The sequence below is a fragment of the Oncorhynchus mykiss genome, chromosome Y (genome assembly GCF_013265735.2).
Source record: "Oncorhynchus mykiss isolate Arlee chromosome Y, USDA_OmykA_1.1, whole genome shotgun sequence".
NCBI classification, from domain to species: domain Eukaryota; kingdom Metazoa; phylum Chordata; class Actinopteri; order Salmoniformes; family Salmonidae; genus Oncorhynchus; species Oncorhynchus mykiss.
In genome coordinates this window covers 37370146-37378294 of record NC_048593.1, presented here as the reverse complement: position 1 = coordinate 37378294, position 8149 = coordinate 37370146, and the positions used below count along the sequence as shown (strand labels likewise).

The 8149-nt window shown below is 45.0% G+C and overlaps 1 non-coding gene across 1 annotated transcript; it reads right to left on the bottom strand.

The window, feature by feature from the left end:
* trnaa-ugc lies at positions 1–76 on the bottom strand. The gene has a single exon. It is a non-coding gene; the product is annotated as a tRNA-Ala (tRNA).
* Positions 77–8149: the final 8073 nt, after the last annotated feature.

The following is an 8149-nucleotide window of genomic DNA, read 5'->3' as shown; positions in this document are numbered from 1 at the left end:
TGGTCCCCCATGAGATTCAAACCCACAACCCTGGCATTGCAAGTGCCATGCTCTACCAACTGAGCCACACGGGACCAGCTCTGGGAACAGACATGTTGTTAGACCAAATATAAACCGGCCTCTAAGGCTTTTTATATTATTGTAATCATTACACCTATAATTATAGGACTCAATAAAATATACATTCAAACTTAAAGTGATATAAACTACACAATAGTGGAAGTGTGGCTTATTCATGCTCACATAAAACTGTCATTGCACAATTGTATAACATTATGCTATTGGACCAAAGGTTAGGAAGTCAAATATTTATATCAGATTGCACATTTTACTTGGTGGTCTACTAGTAGTTTAATACTGTATGCACCCTGAAATACAGTGGTGTATTGTCTTGGTGTTGGTTCCCTTGGGGTGCGTTACCCTCCAGTTCTGAGGTAAGTGGGTGGAGAAAAGGGGTAGAAGGGGACAGAGCACAGACAGGTCATCCTGCCATCAAGGGCTAGGAAGTTCTTTGATCTCTGCATTTGAACAGCCACTGGTTCCAATGGGAACAGTGACACAGGAACAGTGACACAAGAGCCATGGGCTTTCCACGGGAAACACTGAGCCTGCGCTATCAACTGTAACTCAATATTATAATGCAGCATCGTTAGGAAATACAGCATCGTTAGGAAATACAGCATCGTTAGGAAATACAGCATCGTTAGGAAATACAGCATCATTAGGATTTAACACTTCATCAAATGTTGTTGCTGGTCCGTTTAGTTCTCTTTTGATTCCCCAGTTGGTTGGATCATTCCAATGCTTAGCTGAACATATGGTATGGTTGACTTTCATTTACTCAATGATCACCAAATGTTTAGTAGAATACATGTCTGTGAAATAAAATGCTGTTGTGAAATTAACTGGGATGCCGGCAGGTAGCTTAGTGGTTAAGAGTGTTGGGACAGAAATCAAAAGATTGCTGGTTCAAATCCCTGAGCCTATTATGTGAAAAATCTGTTGATGTGCCCTTGAGCAAGGTACTTAACCCTAATTGCTCTGGATAAGAGCATCTGGTAAATGACTGAAATGTAATGGCGGGAGTTAATCATTACCTGTTGTCTTACATATAACAGTGAAGAAATATCACCTGGCTATTTCAGTTTTTGCCAAAAGATAAGTCACAGAATTATCTGTATTTAAGCATTTATTTATTAAACCATTAAAGTGTTTTCTTATTTTCCCTTGCGGTTGACAGAAATATTTACACATCGTAGCTTTATAAAACCCTGAGAACTTGCCATATGAAGATTTTAACTTCTATGACAGTGTGAAAAGTATTACCTTCTTGCTTGTAACCTGAGTTTAAAAATGATTAACTTATATTGCGTCTCACCTCCTCCAGGTATGTTTCTCTCACGTAGTCATAAAATAATCAGTGGATTAGCAACTGACTTTCACATTCGCTTTGGGTCGTCTCTGTCCCTGGCCAAGCTGATGCTTGTTGTCTCACAACTAGCATATTGTCTCTGTCACCTGCTAATGAGACCAGAGTTATCAGGGAGACAGACACTCCCAAACCTCTCCTGTCTACTAGCACTTGTCTTTCCCTTACCAGCGCAGACTTTGGCCACGCTGTCAATGAAGCATGACTTCTGCCATGTTCAAGACAACTGGAAATTCTGAACTGGGAAATCTCAGACTTCAGTGAGTTCAAGACAACTGCGAACTCGGGGGAAAAAATAGCTCCGACTGGGAAAATACATTTGGAACGGTCATCCAACTCGGAATTCCAAATCAGGAACTCGGGCCTCTTTCTTCAGCTCCGACCTGAAGATCACTGACATCATAATTCAACCTTGCTTTTTTTTCAGAATTCCCAGTTGTCTTGAAAGCACCATAAATCCAGAGAATGGCAGACTTTGATGACAAAGTTTAACGACAAATTTTGCCCACAAGGACTTCCGCGCCAGCTTCCAATTCAAGTGAGCACAGCATAACAAGGTGTCTTGTATGCTGCTGCATAAATTATGTAATATGCCAGGGAGATATGTATACTGTAGCTAAGAAAGCAATACTAAGGGTATGTTGTGTAGAAAGCTGTTAGTAGACCATGTGCCTCACCCTAATAATTTGGTCCCATAACTTAGCCTACTGTTCTGACTTGGTGGTGCACATGTAGCCTGTAGGCTGTTTTAGAGAAATGTCATCATTGAATATTGTAAGAGCTTTCATTGTCTGCTTATATGCCCCCTTTATTTTTCCTACAGTTCTGACTTAGTGTACAGGGAGAATACTGTAAGAACGGCCCATGTTCTGAAATCTGTCACTGTACATTTCAAAAGTGCTGAACAAATGGTTATAATGACTACGTCCGTCCCAGCTTGCTCATTAATGTCTTAATCGAAATTATGGAATGCCTCTTATGCGCTCGTCGTCCCCTTATGCCATAGTTTGTACATCTCAATTGTCAGTAGAAACCACATTAATTTAAGCAAGTCAGCCATGTCAACTATGTTTTTTTAAAAGGCAGTAAAGGAGGCTGAATTAACTGTTTTGCTGCCAGACAAGGCTCTGCTGATAGCCAGGTATAGCGGTTGTCACAGGTCAGAGGTCACCTTGGGGTGCAGTGGCACCCTTATGTTTTCTAGTGTCCAGGTGAGCCTGATTGGGCTTATTGGGTTCACCTGGCGTATGACTATTTAGGTCCTCTGTGGACTAGGCCGGTTGCTCAGGTCTCTTGTTTTGTTTAGTGATTCATGTGCCAGTGCTTTGTTGTTTTGCTGTGTAAGCTTCAGTAAATGTTCTGGATTTATCCTCACCTCTCCCTGCTGTGTTTCTCTGCATCTGGGTTCAAGTTTGTATGAGACTGACTGTAGACCTGAGCCTAAAATGGACCCAGCAGAGATTTCTCCGTCGTCCGAGGGACACTCCGAGCTTCATCACTTACGGTCTGCTCTCACTCACCATGGAACTGTGATGAGTCGCCATGAGGCGCAGCTGAAAATATTATCAGAGGATTTAGGAACTCTTGTGTTCACTCTGTAGAACGGACAGACGGGAGCAACGGTTGCTGCACATGTGGTGGTTCCTAACCCTCCACTTTTTACCAGCCCTCGGGAGCCTCATCTCCCAGCACCAGAGAGCAATGAGGGGCATCCTGGGAGGTGTCGTGGGTTCCTGCTCCAATGTTCGCTGGTCTTCGAGCTGCAGCCATCAATGTTTCCCACGAGCAAGCCAGAGTGGCATATGTCATCTCCTTGCTCTCAGGACAGGCTCTGGCCTGGTCCACGGCCATATGGGAGCAGCATGCAGACATTTGTTTCAATTGGCAAAGCTTCGCCCAGGAGATGAGGGGGGTGTTTGATCACCACACCAGTGGCAGGAATGCTGCTCAAAGACTCATTGCTCTTCGGCAGGACAGGCAGAGATTACGCCGTTGATTTTCGGACGCTCGCTGCTGAGAGCTGTTGGAATACAGAGGCACTTCACTCAGTCTTTCTGAACGGACTCAGTGAGGTTCTCAAGGATGAACTGGCTTCCCAGGACAACCCTGACAGTCTGGAGGAGCTTGTTGTTCTGGCCATCCGGATTGACAAACGGCTTCGGGAACGTTGTCATGAGAGGATGGAGGGATTCCGAGTTAGTTCCAGTGTTTCGGGGTCCACTAAGGGAGTCAATTCTTCAATTGGGCCATTGCCGTATGCTGGGCCTGCTTGTTATCCCGTCACGGTTCTCAAGTCGGCTACGGTAGCCAGATTTATTCTCACCTCTGCCTGCTGTGTTTCTCTGCGGCTGGGTTCAAGTTTGTATGAGACTATTACAGCCGGTGGTAAGGATTAACTCCATGGTGCTGAAAAGAAAGCTCTGCTGTTGGGACAGCTTTATGTAGGCCCTAACAGTTTGTGGACACCTCTTGTCCCTGTTATAGTGAAATTAATGCAATGTTTAGTGTTGTGTTGGTGTAGAGGCTTTGCTGGCATGCATAAAAAAGTGTTTTGTTGAGTTTGCCCCACTGAGATTTACATGCTAAAATCGCCACTGACTTATAGGAGCTGGGTGTCTACTCACTCTCTATGTAGATGTATGTACAGCAGTGCTGATAATGGAAATTGACAAATGACTTTCTTTGAGCGGTGTAACGGGATTCGGACCAGGGGGGTACCAGGGGGTACAGCATTAAAAAAACATTCAGCTGTGCAGAATAATTGACAGTCTTTTAGCCCTCATAGTACTGTATTCATCAATCACTAAAATGAGGCAGGTGCGTTCTTGAGACCAAACGGCATCACACAGAACTGGTAGAGCCCCAAAGAACTGGCAGCCTTAAAGCTGTCTTCTCTACACCGGATGGATGGATCTTCTTCAATTTGCCTGTATCACCTGTGTAGTTTGATTGGGCACACAGAGATTGTCCACGACTGTTCAGTTGTCTGTAATCGACACAGAAGCAATTTACCCCATCTTTTTTGTCATACAAATCAAATCAAATCATTTCAAATGTATTTATATAGCCCTTCGTACATCAGCTGATATCTCAAAGTGCTGTACAGAAACCCAGCCTAAAACCAAAAACAGCAAGCAATGCAGGTGTTGAAGCACGTTGGCTAGGAAAAACTCCCTAGAAAGACCAAAACCTAGGAAGAAACCTAGAAAGGAACCAGGCTATGAGGGGTGGCCAGTCCTCTTCTGGCTGTGCCGGGTGGAGATTATAACAGAACATGGCCAAGATGTTCAAATGTTCATAAATGACCAGCATGGTCAAATAATAGGTCTGGGACAGGTAGCACGTCCGGTGAACAGGTCAGGATTCCATAGCCGCAGCCAGAACAGTTGAAACTTGAGCAGAAGCACGGCCAGGTGGACTGGGGACAGCAAGGAGTCATCATGCCAGGTAGTCCTGAGGCATGGTCCTATGGCTCAGGTCAATCCGAGAGCGAGAAAGAAAGAGAGAAAGAAAGACAGAATTAGAGAGAGCATACTTAAATTCACACAGGACACCAGATGAGACAGGAGAAGTACTCCAGATATAACAAACTGGCCCTAGCCCCCCGACACATAAACTACAGCAGCATAAATACTGGAGGCTGAGACAGGAGGGGTCAGGAGATACTGTGGCCCCATCCGATGATACCCCCGGACAGGGCCAAACAGGAACTTTGCCAAAGCACAGCCCCCACACCACTAGAGGGATATCTTCAACCACAAACTTACCATCCTGAGACAAGGCCGAGTATAGCCCACAAAGATCTCCACCACGGCACAAGCCAAGGGGGGGTGCCAACCCAGACAAGAAGATCACATCAGCGACTCAACCCACTCACGTGACGTACCCCTCCTAGGGACGGCATGAAGAGCACCAGTAAGCCAGTGACTCAGCCCCTGTAATAGAGAATCCCAGTGGAAAGAGGGGAACCGGCCAGGCAGAGACAGCAATTTTTCAGTTTTGTTAAAAAAGTTTGAAATATCCAATAAATGTCGTTCCACTTCATGATTGTGTCCCACTTGTTGATTCTTCACAAAAAAATACAGTTTTATATCTTTATGTTTGAAGCCTGAAATGTGGCAAAAGGTCGCAAAGTTCAAGGGGGCCGAATACTTTCGCAAGGCACTGTATATCTTGATTGCTAACATGCAAAACATTTTGGGACTATATCAACAATGGACTAATGAAACAAATAACAAAAGATAGCTTTTGGGTAGTCCTTTAAGATTGCAATGAGGTCCATTGGTACCATTGTATTAGCCAGTGGGGCAGTCCACCATGTCAACAGTAAAACAGGAGTTTGTTCTCAGGTAAACTGGACTCTTCTTAGAATCACCTGCTAAACCAGGAATAATGATGTAAGGAGTGAAAGACAAACTGAACAACTGACATTTGAAGGGCTGGTTCAGCATGAAGCAGCCTCATTTACTTCATAGCTATTTCATGGTGATTATAACAATAATATTGTTCAGTGGTATCTGTAGCAGCAGAGAAAGACACAACGGTCAGTGAAAAGTTGTAGGAAGAAGATCATGGAAATTAGAGGGGTTGCTTATTGGTCAGTTAATAATTACCATAGATGTAGATATAACCTCCGTTCCTCAAATATGACTGTGTGTGGTGGGGCTGTGCTTGGATTACTCGGCAGCTCAGTGACAGAGGGCAAGTCAGGGCCAGCTATTAAAGGCCTGTTAAGGTGGTTAATTAGCAGACTGAGGGGCCATAAACCTCAGCCAGCCAGCCAGCCACAGAGATCAGAGTTCTGTCATTACATTGCTCTCCACTGTTCATCTGTTACCAAGCAGAGAAGACTGGAATAATTATTCAAAATGGGGTTTTATTATTCATATCTTCCTCTACGCACATTGTATCTAACTGATTCCTCCCAACATAGATGATGGATTTATCAACATTAGCATTCAGAGTAACTTGCTTGTTTCTCAAAAACAATTTACCAGTCAAATCAAATCAAACGTTATTTGTCACATGCGCCAAACAAAACAGGTGTAGTAGACCTTACTGTGAAATGCTTACTTACAAGCACTTAACCAACAATGCAGTTTTAAGAAAATAAGAGTTAAGAAAATATTGAATAAAGTAACACAATAACAATAAAGGGGCTATATACCAGCTATGTACCAGTACCGAGTCAATGTGCAGGGGCACAGGTTAGTCCACGTAATTGAGGTAATATGTACATGTAGGTAGGGGTAAAATGATAATAAACAGCGAGTAGCAGCAGCAGTAAAACAAAAATGGGTGGAGGGTCAATGCAATTATCCCTGGTAGCCATTTGATTAATTGTTCAGTAGTATTATGTCCTGGGTGTGGAAGCTGTTAAATAACTTTTTTGTCATTGACTTGGTGCTCTGGTACCGCTTGCAGTGCGGTAGCAGAGAGAACAGTCTTTGAATTGGGTGGCTGGACTCTTTGACTAGTTTTTTGGGCTTAGTATAGAGGTCCTGGATGGCAGGAAGCTTGGCCCCAGGGATGTACTGGGCCGTATGCACTACCCTCTGTATCACCTTACCGTTGAACGCCAAGCAGTTGCCATACCAGGTGGTGATGCAACTAGTCAGGAGGATCTCGATGGTGCAGCTGTAGAACTTTTTGAAGAACTGGGTGCCCATGCCAAATCTTTTCAGTCTCCTGAGGGGGAATAGGCGTTGTTGTGCCCTCATCACATCTGTCTTGGTGTATTTGGAGCATGATAGTTTGTTGGCGATGTGGACCCCAAGGAACTTGACGCATTCGACCCGATCCACTACAGCTACATCGATGTGAATGGGGGCATGTTCAGCCCTCCTTTTCCTGTCCACGATCAGCTCATTTGTCATGCGCACGTTGAGGGAGAGGTTGTAGTCCTGGCTCTACACTGCCAGGTCGCTGACCTCCTCCATATAGGCTGTCTTATTGTTTATCAGGCCTACCACTGTTGTGTCGTCAGCAAACTTAAAGATGGTTTTGGGGTCGTGCATGGCCACGCAGTTGTGGCTGACCAGGAAGTACAGGCGGGGACTAAACACACACCCTTGAGGGGCCCCTGTGTTGAGGATCAGCGTGGCAGTCGTGCTGTTGCCTACCCTTACCACCTGGGGTGAAGCCCACCAAGAAGTCCAGGAACCAGTTGCAGAGGGAGGTGTTTAGTCCCAAGGTCCTTAGCTTAGTGATGAGCTTCGTGGGCGCTATGGTGTTAAACACTGAGCTGTACTCAATGAACAGCGTTCTCACATAGGTGTTCCTTTTTTCCAGGTGGGAAAGGGCAGTGTGTAGTGCAACTGAGATTGCTTCATCTATGGATCTATTGGGGCGGTATGCAAAGTGAAGTTGGCTTGGGGTTTCCAGGATGATTGTGTTTATGTGAGCCATGACCAGCCTTTCAAAGCACTTCATGGCTACAGTCGTTTAGGCAGGTTACCTTGGTGTCCTTGGGCACAGGGACTATGGTGGTCTGCCTGAAACATGTCGGTATTACAGACCCAGTCAGGGAGAGTTTGAAAATGTCAGTGAAGACACTTGCCAGTTGGTCCGCGCATGCGCTGAGTGCTCTCATGCATGCTTCAGTGTTGCTTGCCTCGAAGCGAGCATTGAAGGTATTTAGCTAGTCTGGTAGGTTTGTGTCACTGTGCAGCTCACAGCTGTGTTTCCCTTTGTAATCCATAGTAGTTTGCAAGCCCTGTC